Source organism: Macrobrachium rosenbergii, chromosome 21, assembly GCF_040412425.1.
Source record: "Macrobrachium rosenbergii isolate ZJJX-2024 chromosome 21, ASM4041242v1, whole genome shotgun sequence".
NCBI classification, from domain to species: Eukaryota; Metazoa; Arthropoda; class Malacostraca; order Decapoda; family Palaemonidae; genus Macrobrachium; species Macrobrachium rosenbergii.
The window spans coordinates 39103566-39119272 of record NC_089761.1 but is presented as its reverse complement, the minus strand read 5'-3'; positions in this window follow the sequence as shown (position 1 = coordinate 39119272).

Sequence of the window (15707 nt, the reverse complement as noted above, 5' to 3'; positions counted from 1 at the left end):
AGAGAGAGAGAGAGAGAGAGAGAGAGAGAGAGAGGGGGTTGTGAAAGGGTGGTTACCATTCCAAAACTTTCCCACCGCCGACAGGAGATATATTACCGAAGGATAAGACCCACATCCCGAGGGTGACCTTGTTAAAAAACTTCGTCAGAGGGGCCATATATTACCGCCCAACGGCCTCCTTGAGTCCCACACCTGGATAATCCGCTTTTTCTCATTATTTTTCCTCGGCCTGAACGATTTTTATCAGTTTTTATTATTTTCCTTATTTATTCTGCTTATTTTCATTCACCCTTTTAAGGGGCGGACGAGTTATGCATTGAATGTTATTTAGTCTTTATTAATATATTTAATTCTTCGACTTTAAATAGGCTTTGTATTGTTAACACACACAGACACACATAGTCTACTCATGATTATGGATATCGAAAAATTGCTTTCTTTTATCTTAATTTTTCATTATATGTTTATATACACGCCCTCAGATCTTAAAAACTACTGAGGCTAGAAGGCTGCAAATTGGTATGTTGATCATCCACCCTCCAATCGTCAAACATACCAAATTGCAGCCCTCTAGCCTCCTCAGTAGTTTTTATTTGATTTGATTTAAGGTTAAAGTTAGCCATGGTCGTGCTTCTGGCAACGATATAGGATAGGCCATCACCTGGCCGTGGTTAAAGTTTCATGGGGCGCGGCTCATACAGCATTATACCGGGACCATCGAAAGATAGATATTCAAACGAATATCATCCATTTTCAAATGAATATCATCCACTTTCAAACGAATAGCATCCATCTTCAAATGAATAGCATCCATTTTCAAAAGAATATCATCCATTTTCAAATGGATATCACACATTTTCAAATGCATATCATCCATTTTCAAGTGAATATCATTCATTTTCAAAAGGATATCACCCATTTAAAATGCATATCATCCATTTTCAAATGAATATCATCCATTTTCAAAAGAATATCATCCATTTTCAAATGAATATCACACATTTTCAAATGCATATCATCCATTTTCAAATGAATATCACCCATTTTCAAACGAATATCATCCATTTTCAAAACGCATATCTCCATTTTCAGATTAATATCATGCATTCAAGTGCTGTTTTCGGGTCATTCTAGATTATAACACTGAAAAAAGTAATAAGTAAAAGTTCACTCGAAAAGATGAATATGAAATTCAAGTGAAAACTAGACCAGCATTTACCGGAAAGGAAAAATGAATGCCGAGAGATTACGGCTTTGCTTTACCTTGTTTGTCTGGAAAAATTAGCAACGTTGCGTTTCTCTGTCTCTCTCTCTGTCTCTCTCTCTGTCTCTCTGTCTCTCTCTCTCTCTCTCTCTCTCTCTCTCTCTCTCTCTCTCTCTTGATTATCTCTCTCTTTTGATGCAGATTGATTATCGTGAGATGAATAGCTTTTCACCGAGATGAATATATATATATATATATATATATATATATATATATATATATATATATATATATATATATATATATATATATATACTTCACGTATCACTTCTTATAACCTAAAAATCTAGGAAAACTGATCAACCATGATTAATTGTGTGGGCGTATGTGTGTGTCTGTAAGATATATTCTTATAAAAAAAACTAGAGAAGCTGTCCTCATTTACATCACTATGTTTGACAGTACCGACTAGTAACTCTCTCTCTCTCTCTCTCTCTCTCTCTCTCTCTCTCTCTCTCTCTCTTTTCACCCTGTTACTTCCACGGATCAAGGCAATAATTTTCAAACCTTACAACAACGCGAAACTCAAGCCATAAAGTAGAACTTCTGAACGGTTTGGGGGATATTTTCAATCGAACGAGACATCACTGAACAATATTGAGTTTAAGCTGAAGATTCTTTTTGTAGTTTATTTGTTTACTGTGAGATTTTTATGTCATTGAAAATAGGATCTGAATAAATAAAATGCAGAAAGATTCCTGCGTTGATAACAATAAACCGTAACAAATAATTTATATATATATATATATATATATATATATATATATATATATATATATATATATATATATATATATATATATATATATCTGTATGCGTATGTGTATGAGTGTGTGTGCGAGTGCATGTATATGCATGGGTATGCATTTACTTGCATGTAAACATTGGCATACATAAAATGATGTAAAAAAAGGGTCAGGGAAAAAGTGTAACTTTATTTCACGTATTACTTTTTGTAACCTAAAACTCTATGAAAATTGTTAAGCCATCATTAAGCGTGTGTGTGCATTTATGTGTGTCTATAAGATATATACACACAAAAAAAGCTAAAGAAGCTGTCCTCAAAAGTGGCAGCTTGCAGTATTATATTTGAGAGTACCCACTTGTATCTCCCTCTTCCTCTCTGCACAACTCGTACCTAGTGTTCTGAACCAACAGGGGGGCTATTCTAAAAAGAATGGAAAGGAAGGTTATGGACAGAGGTCAGTCCGAATTTATATTTATTTATCACCTCCTTCAAAGCAGACTTACATACATGCAGTGAGAGAGAGAGAGAGAGAGAGAGAGAGAGAGAGAGAGAGAGAGAGAGAGAGAGAGTGTGTAATGATGGGACAAGCGACTGTTCTTCCACTGATGGTGATTTGAGGTCAGTTATTCGAAAAGAGCTGTCAAGTACAATGGTTTATATTTCAGTTTCGAAGTAAAAAAAGTTTGAATAAATATATCTGGGTTGGATGCTATGCAGTATCTATTCATTTATAAACTTTTAAATCCTTTTATCATAATAACTTTATGTTGAATAAATAAACTTTAGGAGAATGATGCGAAGCTGCAACAAATTGCAATGAGGCCCGAGAGAGTGAAAGAGATTATTTATTCATTAGAATCTCGAAAAAAAAGATAAAAAGCACGCTGAAGTTTTTTTCGGCGCAACCGAGTTTTCTGTACAGCGTATAATGCTGTATGAGCCGCGGCCCATGAAGCTTTCAGCCCGGTGGTGGCCTCTCTTCTAGCGTTGCCAGACGCACGATCATGGCTAACTTTAACTTTAAATAAAATAAAAACTACTGAAGCTAGACGGCTACAATTTGGTATGTCTGATGATTGGAGGATGGATGATCAACATACCAGTTTGCAGCCCTCTAGCCTCGGTAGTTCTTAAGATCTGAGGGCGGACAGAGAAAAGTTCGGACAGAAAAATGTTCGGACGGACAGACAAATAGCCATCCCAATAGTTTTCTCTTACAGAAAACTAAAGTAGAATGTACCGCCCTCCCGTAATCGCGGTTACAAATTTGACCAAGATTTCTCGGGCCTGGTAATCGTTCCTTCTGAGGGTAAACAGGAACAAGCGAAAGCAAACAGTCTCTCTCGGAGACGCATGTTTGCTCTTATTACCACATCCTGGATGCTTCTAATCTCTCTCTCTCTCTCTCTCTCTCTCTCTCTCTCTCTCTCTCCAATCTTTCACATCTGGTTGGTCGAGCTGCTGTTGAATGATTTTCAGAGATTTTGGAAGTGGCAAATTTTTCACACAGCAGTTAACTATCTATCTATCTATCTATCTATTTATCTATCTATCTATCTATCTATCTATCTATCTATATGTATATATATGTATGTATATTTATTTATTTATATTAAAAAGGAAAAGACAAAAAACGCTACCCTAAGTACAAAAGTAAAAAAAAAAACTTAGAAGCAACTATATATATATATATATATATATATATATATATATATATATATATATATATATATATATATATATATATATATATATTATTATTTCGTTCAATATACTGTATATTTGCTTCATGGGATAGACAGTGCATAAATCTAAATTTGTGCACATTCAGCAAATGCAGGAATAATACGTCGTAATAAGAACTATGATATAATACAGAACACCAGTACAAAAATATGAACGGAAATTTATCAAATATTTTTTTACGAGTTGGTGTCTGTTGAAAAAATACAAATGACTGTAAATGCTCAAAGCATAAATCTGATTCGGATATAATTGCTTGTAGATTTATTGAATATACGAAAAAAATTCTGTCATGATAAATCAAGTATATAAGAGAATGGTTATTAAAAAAATGAGATTCCAGGATTGTACGTTCAAATGTTTCTAATTAATATCTGTAGAGCCCGAACTCTGAACAGAGGCTGTAATTACTTATGTACTTACATCTTTCAAAAGAAATTGTTTATCGAGAATCTCCATCTATATGTATAGATGTCTTTGTTTTTCGTTTTCTTTTTAGTATAATTTTTGTGAGGGAAGCGTAGGTGTAGTATACGATCTAAATTCGTACAAACTGACTTTTTTTTTTATCAGTTTTTGCATACCATTTGTTTATCAGTTACTCTTATGAGAACTTAAATACAATATTACTATTCTTTATACATTCATTAACACACTCAGTTACACACACACACACACACACACAACGAAACACAAAACTCAAACCAATTCCCGAAGCCAAAGTCAAACCGAACGGATCGAAACGACTTGCCTTCTAGGGAGGAAGAAGGTGAGCCAAAACATCTGCCCACCAGTACTTCTTCCGAATCCCTTCCTGGACGGAACAGCCAGGAGAGAAAAAAAGCTCGCCATTTAATGAAACGATGGAAGCCGTGACAGACGCTGAGATATATGTAGCAAGGCCATTTCGAGAATGGAGTGGAATCCCTGGTTTCCCTAGGGGCATCGTTTTATGAGGCGTGATGCTCAGTAGCCGGAGGTCAGAATGGGTTGGCTGGGCGTATGGTAAGATGGGATGTGTACAGTAGGACTTTCGGGGCTTCTCGTGATTTCTCTCCCTCCACTAGCCACTCTGTGCGCTCTCTCTCTCTCTCTCTCTCTCTCTCTCTCTCTCTCTCTCTCTCTCTCTCTCTCTCTCTAGCTATATATATAGCTATATACATACATATGTATATTTTTTTCTCTGCCCCTCCATTTTTCCTTTCTCTCTCTCTCTCTCTCTCTCTCTCGGCATGCTTCTTTCCTCTTACACACTCACTTATTCTCTCTCTCTCTCTCTCTCTCTCTCTCCTTTCCTCCATATCTCTCTATAAATATTATGTATATATTATACATTTATAGATATATACACAAATGTACGTATGTTTATATATATATACATATAGAAATGTATATATATATATATGTATATATATACATACATATAAATAAATGTATATATGTATGTATAAATGTATATACATATGTATATGTATACATACATACATACATACATACATACATACATACATACATACATACATACATATGTATATGTATAAATATGTATATATACATACATACACATAATATATATATATATAAATGTATATATATACATATACATATACATATACACACAACAACAACACCCTTGTACACATCAAGGACAACACACCCAAGACTTGACCCTCCTTCAGACGAGTACAAAAACAAATCTGTTTTTTCCCCAAGAGGACCTCGGCTTCTTATATATATATATATATATATATATATATATATATATATATATATATATTTTTCCCTATGTCAAGATATATTAGCATCAATAAATAAATACCCTATAACTTTCTCCTCGCTTCTCTGGAGATGAAAAGCTGAACAATAAACCAGAAAAAGGACCCGGAAGAACTCTTTCATGTTCGGAACAAGTTTATTTCCAGTTTTTCGGCTTTTCTTTTTTTAGTTTTCTGAGAAGAAAACTATTGCGCCGGATTCGTCTGTCCGTCCGCACATTTTTCTGTCCGCTCACGGATCTTAAAAACTACTGAGGCTAGAGGGCTGCAAATCGGTATGTTGATCATCCACCCTCCAGTCATCAGACATACCAAATTGCAACACTCTAGCCTCAGTAGTTTTTATTTGATTTAAAGTTAAAGTTAGCCATATTCGTGCTTCTGGCAACGCAACAACACAAGCCACCACGGCCGGCTGAGAGTTTCATGGGCCGCGGCTCATACAGCCTTATACCGAGACCACCTAAAGATAGATCTATTTTCGGTGGCCTTGATTATGCGTTGTACAGAAAACTTGATTGCGCCGAGGACACTTCGGCGCATTTTTTACTTGTTTAGTTGGATTTCATCTTCAATTTGTTCACTGGAGAGAAACAACATGGATAAGTAATTTCCTATTTTTTATCAATTTTTTTTATCATGGCAGGACAAAATACACACGTGATAGATACGTTCCCAATTTTTCGTTTTTTATCGACTTTTCGTTTAGGAGACAGTTATAAGAGAGAGAGAGAGAGAGAGAGAGAGAGAGAGAGAGAGAGAGAGAGAGAGAACGGAGGCGGGGAATGTTATGGAGAGAGGTCAGTCCTAATTCAGATTTATTTATCATTTCCTTCAAGGCAGAGATACATACAGAGAGAGAGAGAGAGAGAGAGAGAGAGAGAGAGAGAGAGAGAGAGAGACTTTCCCTCGTTCCGAGACGGAAGTGAAGCGATATGAAAAGAAGAGGAAGGGAAAGGACGGGCAATCTTCGACTCATTCCTCATGTTGATAGGCCTATTTTTTTTTGACAGAGTCTTCTCTCTGACTGGAGCGTTTGTAGGATCTAAGCTCTAAAAAGACTCTATGGTCTTCATAGAGTCTCAGCTGTCAATAGACTCCCGACTGTCAGTGGAGTCCGATTTGGTGGAAGACTGTTCACTGGTTACAGATTCTTAACTGTCATTATTGGCTCATAGCTAATACGTTGTCTGTGAAGAATAATTAGTTATTTTTTGATAAATCTGATATTGTCGTACGTTGCTTTTCAATGTTGGAATAAAATATACATACATACACACACACACACATATACATACATATATATATATATATATATATATATATATATATATATATATATATATATATATATATATATATATATATACTCGTATATATATATGTAAATCAGGACGAGGTCAAGTTATGACAATGACCATGTATATATATATATATATATATATATATATATATATATATATATATACATATATACACATATATATATATGTGTGTGTGTGTGACCATTCAAAATCAACTATGCCAAACAACAGAAAAACACTACAGCAAAAAAAAAAAAAAAAAAAAAAACCCGAAAGGTATTATCGACTTCCGCCTCAGGTAAATATTGGCTAATCCCGAGTATTCAGATACTCAGAAAAAACACCACATCTCGGCCGATATCCCGCCACAACGGCGAAGTAATAATCTATGGAAGGAGTAATATCGCAAGAGAAAAAGCCCCGATGATTACGGAGAAATGAGGAAGAACGCTGCGAAAGAATCGGAAGTTTCCATAATGGGCCGCCGAAGAGCGAGATCGAATCGGGACGGCGGCAAAGTTTTCCCGTTTGATACTCGTTCGGTTCTTGTATCGTACGGACTGGAGGTGTTGGTGCTGCGTATTGGAAAATCCAGTTGCTTATGGATCTGTTTTGTTTCTTTACTTTTTTTGGAGCCCGACAGAACGCGGTTCTTTTTCGGAATTAGATGTTTTTCTTCTAATTTTTATTCGGCTAATTTCAAAATCCTGTCTTTGTTTTACATTTATTTTTGAGCTCGACAGATTTCGGTTCTTTTGTGGAATTAGAGGTTGTTTTTCTTGTAATTTTTCTTCTCATTTTTCCCTTTTTTTTTTTTTTTTAAACATCCTGAATTTTTTTTTTAAAATCCTGTTTTTTTTTTTAAGATACATCTTTTGAGGAAATTTAATTGGCGTTTTAAGACTTAATTTTTTTAAACACGGAATGAAAATCTTTAAGAAATTAATAGTTTTACACGTGAAGATAAATTAAAATTCCGCTATATATTTTAAAATCCTGCTTTTTTAGGAATTATTTATATATATATATATATTGTATAAATATTGTATAAATATAGGTATATATACTTTATATATATATACTGTATATATATATATATATATATATATATATATATATATATATATATATATATATATATATATATGATTATATAAATATGATTTTATTCCCATGTAAGAAAAAGATAAATCTGAAATCCAGGATATGTTACACCCGCCGAACAGCATGCTACTGTTCCCATATGACAGCTGAGAGTAATGACAAACGTTTAGGCCGGAAAACGTTCCTCAGGAAAAAAAAAAACAAAGAATGAAAAGAAACCTATTAACAAGACAAACGAGGCGGCCATCACACTTTTCCTCTTCTTCCCACTTTCTCGTGGAATCGAGAGGCTGCTGTTGAGTCTGGTCTTTGTAACGGCTCACTCATTCATCATGCTCCTCTGTCTGTCTGTGTGTGTGTGTCTCTCTCTCTCTCTCTCGCTCTTTCTCTTTCTCTCTCTCGTTCTTTCCCCTTCTCTCTCTCTCTCTCTCTCATTCTTTCTCTCTCTCTCTCTCTCTCTCTCTCATTCTTTCTCTCTCTCTCTCTCTCTCTCTCTCATTCTTTCTCTCTCGCTCTCTCTCTCTCTCCTTCTCTCTTTCTTCCTTTCTCCCTCTCTCTCGTTCTTTCCCCATCTCTCTCTCTTTCCCTCTCTCTCTCTCTCTCTTTCTTCCTTTCTCCCTCTCTCTCGTTCTTTCCCCATCTCTCTCTCTTTCTTCCTTTCTCACTCTCTCGTTCTTTCCCCATCTCTCTCTCTCTCTTTCTTCCTTTCTCCCTCTCTCTCTTTCTTTCTTCTCTCTCTCTCTCTCTCTTTCTTCCTTTCTCACTCTCTCTCGTTTTTCCCCCATCTCTCTCTCTCTCTCTCTCTCTCACTCTCTCTCGTTCTTTCCCCATCTCTCTCTCTCTCTCTCTCTCTCTCTCTCTCTCTCTCTCTCTCTCTCTCTCTTATCTGTGACCACGAAAAAGAGACAAGCATTAATTTAGGCCTTATCCTCTCTTTCTCTCTGACATGCCTGTCTGTCTGTCTGTTCCTCCTTAATCATAGTTTAAACACAAAAAGACATAAAGGCTCAGATCTCCCTCTCTCTCTCTCTCTCTCTCTCTCTAGTTTCCTGTTTATATTAATTGATTACTGAGATAAAAAAAATATGAATTAATCAAGGAATTTTGTCGTAAAAAAAACCGCTGCCATTTTAAATTTCTTCCTGAATTAGAATGATTTAATAGATATTAGATGAAATGCAAACTATAAAAAAAAAATCTGACCTCAAAAATAAATGAAATCAAAAAGAAATAACGCAATCAAAAACAAGTAGCCACGATTCATAGCTGCCCATGAAATAGGAACTATTAAATAAGGCATATCTGACCTTCACAATAAATGAAATATAGAAAAATGTAATCCAGAATATGCAACCATAATTCTCAATTGCCAATGAAATGCGAATTATTAAAAAGAATACAAATATGTTATCAAAATAAATGATATAAATACAAATAACGTAATCCAAAACATTTGACCATAATTCTCAGCTGCCCGTGAAATGAGAAACATTAAAAAAAAAAACAAATAAAAACAAATATGACTTCAACAATAAATGAAATAAAAAATAACGCAATTAAGAATCTAGCCAAAAAATAGAAATAAAAAAATACCACGAGCGTAATTCCCGTCCTGACGGGAGGTCGACGTCGACACAGACAGAATAACATTACGTGGTTTTAACAGAAACGTCAGTTCGCCCCAACTGGTGAACGACATGTGTTAATTCCCCTCCAGTGACTTCGTTCCGAATTCGCCGAATGAATAATCGTGAAGCGAACGTCAAGAATCGCGCAGAGGAAGTCGCTTAACCGTAAAGTCGCTCAATTAGGAATGACTTTCAACGACTCTTTCGGTATGGAAAAATTCGCCGAGATTATCCTTTCCAGGAAGGGGCCGGGTCTGGAAATTCTTCTTAATAACTTAATCTCTCCGTGATATAGTTTCTCTTGATTTATTTTAATATGTCATGTTGATAATTTTAACAATGTTGAATGAACATTTTGATAATTTTTATTTGCATTCATTAAATTTTCCATTGAGTGAAAGAATTCATTTGACCAACATGGGCGCTTTTTGATACAGGTCTTATCTATCTTAAAATACATGACTAGTTAATTTCTATATACCTGAGTTTCTGTATTTAATTTGTATAGTTCGTCATTTTTTCCTTGGGATCATAGGACGTGGAGCATTTCATTTCTCCAGTTAGAGTTGCAGCTATGTAAATAATAATAATAATAATAATAATAATAATAATAATAATAATAATAATAATAATAATAATAATAATAATAATAATTATACAATCAGTCATTTCAAGTTGTGAGTATTTTCAGCACTACTGTAATAATAATAATAATAATAATAATAATAATAATAATAATAATAATAATAATAATAATACAATCGGTCATTTAAAGTTTTACGTTTTTGAATACTACCACTGCTGCTACTGTGATAATAATAATAATAATAATAATAATAATAATAATAATAATAATAATAATAATAATAATAATAATAATAATAATAATCTATATGCTACATATTTTGAATGATACCATTGCTGCTCCAGTAATAATAATAATAATAATAATAATAATAATAATAATAATAATAATAATAATAATAATAATAATAATAATAATAATAATAATTTCCATTACTACATATTTTGAATAATACCATTGCTGCTACTGTAATAATAATAATAATAATAATAATAATAATAATAATAATAATAATAATAATAATAATAATAATAATAATAATTTATAGCACTACATATTTTAAATAATAACATTGCTTCTACTGTAATAATAATAATAATAATAATAATAATAATAATAATAATAATAATAATAATAATAATAATAATAATAATAATAATACAATTAAAAGGAATTTATCACATTTATCTAGAACAAGCTGGCATCCATTTCAGCTCATGGGAACGAACTTCTGTTAGCTCCGAGTTGCAGAAAAAAAGAAAGAAAATAATAAAAGCAAAGATTCGAATAAAACGGACCAGGGAAATAGCCTGTAATATGAGCATTCAACTCGCTTGATTTACCTTGCAAATAAAAAGCACATTGCATGCTTAATGCACAGGTTTTATCAAAGCAGAAAAATACGATTGACATTTTGTTCAATGTTTTTTTTTTCGTCATGTGAAACTGATTGCATTTCATGCTCGTTCTGAGTTTGTCGCGATTAATGAAATTTTTTTTTTATTGTGATTGTTTTCAAAGTCAGTGCTGGGCTCGGGTCGTTTTTGAGAAATCTGTGATAGAGAAATGAAATAAAAATATGTTTGTCTTTTGTCATTGGTTAGCTTGGAAAAGTATTTAGTTTTTAATATTGGAATGTTTAAGCCAAAGTAGAGTTAGGTCCATTTTCAAAAGATTGGTGGAATTTTGAGTGAAACTGAAAATAACTGAGTTAGCAAAAAAAGAAAAAAATTAATTACCAAAACAATATAAAAAATTAAAATATTCCCATCCATGATGTGTATCCTGAGGTCCACACCAGTCACAGTAGGTCAACTTTTTGCCGAAGGGACGTTGCCATAACCTTTATTACCATCTACAGTGTACCTCAGAAGGCACACTGTAAATATTGACCGTTGCAAGGAAATCAGTAGAGAAGGGAGTCCAGTTGAGAACATACCTCCACCAAAATCATTTGTTAATTTACAAGTCTTAAATTTGGTTTATGTAGTTTCTTTACCAAAAGAAATGAATGTCTGAATGAATAATGAGTGAGATGATTTGGATGGCGACAGAGCCTCATAATCATCAATCCAGATTAAAAATTAATTACCTGGTTGGGTCGTCGGGGAAGAGTTTACCTATATTCATCAAATTCTGTTTAGCCGTTCTCGAGATATCAAACTTACAGGGCTAAAATAGGCTAATGAAAAACAGATATTTTCTAACGAAGTTTCTTTGGCACAATCGAGTGTTCTGTACAGCCGTTAAAGCATATAATCAAGGCCACCGAAAATAGATCTATCTTTCGGTGGTCTCGGTATAATGCTGTATGAGCCGTGGCCCATGAAACTTTAACAACGGCCCGGTGGTCACCTATCCTATATCGTTGCCAGAAGCATAATCATGGCTAGCTTTATCCATAAATAAAAGAAAAACTACTGAGGCTAGAGGGCTGCAATTTGGTACGCTTGATGATTGGAGGGTGGATGATCAACATACCAATTTGCAGCCCTCTAGCCTCTGTAGTTTTTAAGACCTGAGGACGGACAGAAAAAGTGCGGACAGAAAAAAGTGCGGACGGAATAAAGTGCGGACGGACAGACAAAGCCAGCACAGTAGTTTACTTTTACAGAAAAGTAAACAGGAGTAGTAAAATTGTAAGATATCAGAATATTTGTATATTCAAACAGAAATCACGATACTTGCTTTCACTGAACATTACATGATAAAGTAAGGAAGTGGGAAATATCTGATAAACCAAGGGATAATCTTGATCTGTTTGCATCTTTGTTATTTTAATATTTATGAGAAGTAAAAGTAATGGTATTTGCTTTTTTTCTGTATATGTAATTTTTTGTTAATAATATTAAACGTTTTTCTTTTTGTATTTTGTTTTGACTGACAAATTCATCCAGTATGTGTGTATGTGTGTGTGTGCGTGTGATAGAGAGAGAGAGAGAGAGAGAGAGAGAGAGAGAGAGAGAGAGAGAGACAGACAGACAGACAGATAGACAGAGAGACTGACAGTAAATGAAATGATATTCAACAAACAAGAAGGATTTATGCTGTTTTTGTTATGATGGCGTGTTTTCAAAGTTTTTTGAAAAACATCCGGATTACGGCGGTTATATAAATACACCCATCAAAAGACGATGGCTTATTTGATGTCATATTAAAGGGAACATTATAATAACACACACACACACAAATATACATATGTAAATATAAATATTATATATATATATATATATATATATATATATATATATATATATATATATATATATATATATATATATATATATATATATATATATAAATAAGAATGTATTTATTATTTTACTTTTATAACAACTAAGAAAGGATTAGGACGTCTTCCAATTCGTGAAAACATTCCAAGAGAGGAATTCTCATTGTATCCCATTCCCCAGACATTGCCACTCATTCAGTTATATATTCATTCATTAATTCACTCATCAATTCACCGAAAGGCACCTGTTTAGTAATTCCAAGCGTTAAAGTTTTGAATTACGACCCTAATTCATCATAACGGCCAAGGGGGAAAATTACATAACAGACAATAGCACCTCAAAGATTCTCTCCAGTGGACCATCCGCTCCCCGCCTCAAATCCTGATTTATTACCCAGAATTCCCGGTCCTCTCAACAGCTCGACGGCCCCGCTCAATTTATCTGCGGCTCACTTTTAACGACCGGGTCATTATGATGCTTAATTGCTTATTACGGCGTAATATAGGGGTGATTTAGCGTCTACTTACCTCCAGGAGTTTATGCTTCATGGTATAATTACGCTGGGTGCGTCCGCTGTCTTTTGTTGGGGTGTTTAGGGTTATGCATCTTACACACATACACACACACACACACGATGGAATATATATAAAAATATATATATGTTATATATACATTTATATATATGTATATATGTGTATATATATAAGTATATGTAAAAATATATTCATACATGATTACTCAAATCTATTCAACCCTAAAGTACCTTAATGTAAAAATAAATAAAAAAAGTTATTGACGAAAAATAAAATATGATTAAATGACAGACACTGAAACGAAAATAATAATGATAAAAACAATAATGAAAATAAATATCAATAAAAACGAATAAAAATTCCGCATCTGCTCACTAGACAAATTCTTAGCCGTCAACTCTCTTAACTTATTCAGGGCCAAGATAACTTCACCTCACGAAAATGCTGTATTTACGTGGCACATTTTGTGGAGAGAGAGAGAGAGAGAAAAAAAGAGAGATAAAATATTAGAGATAAACATTTCTTAGCTGTTTATTCATTTTGTATATCACTTTGGAAACAGGATTTGCATTTGTAACAAAAAGATTTTATTATTATTATTATTATTATTATTATTATTATTATTATTATTATTATTATTATTATTATTATTATTATTATTACACAGAGGAAAGAATTGATATTGATTACGTGAAAAAGGAGACAGATATTAACTCGTGAAGAAAAATTTAGAAATGGCAAAGGGAAGGGACTGAACATAATAATAATAATAATAATAATAATAATAATAATAATAATAATAATAATAATAATAATAATAATAATAATAATTTAGGGCTTCTTCTTCTTCTTCTTCTTCTTCTTCTTCTTCTTCTTCTTCTTCTTCTTCTTCTTCTTCTTCTTCTTCTTCTTCTTCTTCTTCTTCTTCTTCTTCAAATTGGTATACAAAATTTGTAAAAATAGAAAAACAGAGAAACAATTTGTATTTTCCCTCAGATTAATAACGAACTCACATTTTGGAATCCATAGATATGCTAAAATAACAAAATAAATATGCATTTTCCTCAGAATATCAAAATTGCCCTCAGAATGACATTAAAATTGCATTGGGGAATCACCAGATATGCTAAAGCAACGAAAACAAATTTATTTTCTCTCAGAATTATACCAAAATTACATTAGAGATTCCACAGGTAAGCTAAGATAACGGAAAAAATATTTATTTTTCCTCAGAAAGATATCAAAATTACATTAGGGATTCCATAGATATGCTAAGTTAACAAAAATATTTATTTTCCCTTAGAATTATATCAAAATTACATTTAAGGATTCCACAGATATGCTAAGATAATATAAAAAAATGATTTTCCATCGGATTATCAAAATTATATTTGGGGAAACACAAATAACAAAAACATATTTATTCCTCTCAGAATAACATCAAAATTACAATTAGGAAATCCACAGAAATGCTAAGATAAAAAAACTTAATTTTCCTTAGAATGATATCAAAATTTTATTTGGGTTCCAGAGATATACTAAAATAATATGAACACATCTATTACCCCTCAGAACACTATCGAAATTACAGCTGGGAATCCATTAGCCGAAGCATTTAAGCATCCACCGAGCTAAGTATTAAAGCGACAGTTCCCATCCACGCGTTCAATTACGATTTCGCTTCTTCCTCATTCTGGCAAACATCGACTGTACTCATCCCCTTTAACGCCACATAATTAGGCCACTCAATTGACGGCGGGAGACCCGGCTGCTGTCAGTAGTGAGTTAGTAGCATATTTTGTTGGTCCGCGTTGAGTCTGGAACTAAAACTGTTTGGCTGGAGCGAGTGAAATATGCTGTGAGGAATCGTGATGTGGCCGATTCTCATTTCTTTCTTCTATCTATCTATCTATCTATCTATCTATCTATCTATCTATCTATCTATCTATCTATCTGCATTTAGCAAAGAGTATCTATCTACCTATATATCTATCTATCGAATAAAAATGCCAACTGGTAAATATATATTAATTTATGTCTCTGTCATCAAGGATTACAGTTCAACAATATAGAAGACGAATGATTTATCCTTTCTATCTATCTATCTATCTATCTATCTATCTATCTATCTATCTATCTATCTATCTATCTATCTCTCCGAAAAGAGAGAAAATAGCAGTAAATTGGAAACTGATTAATGAGTGAAATTAACATTTCCATCGTAGAAAATATATTTTTTTACCAATTTTTGCTAATATTAATCCCAATTGAAGATGAAGACTTTCAGGGA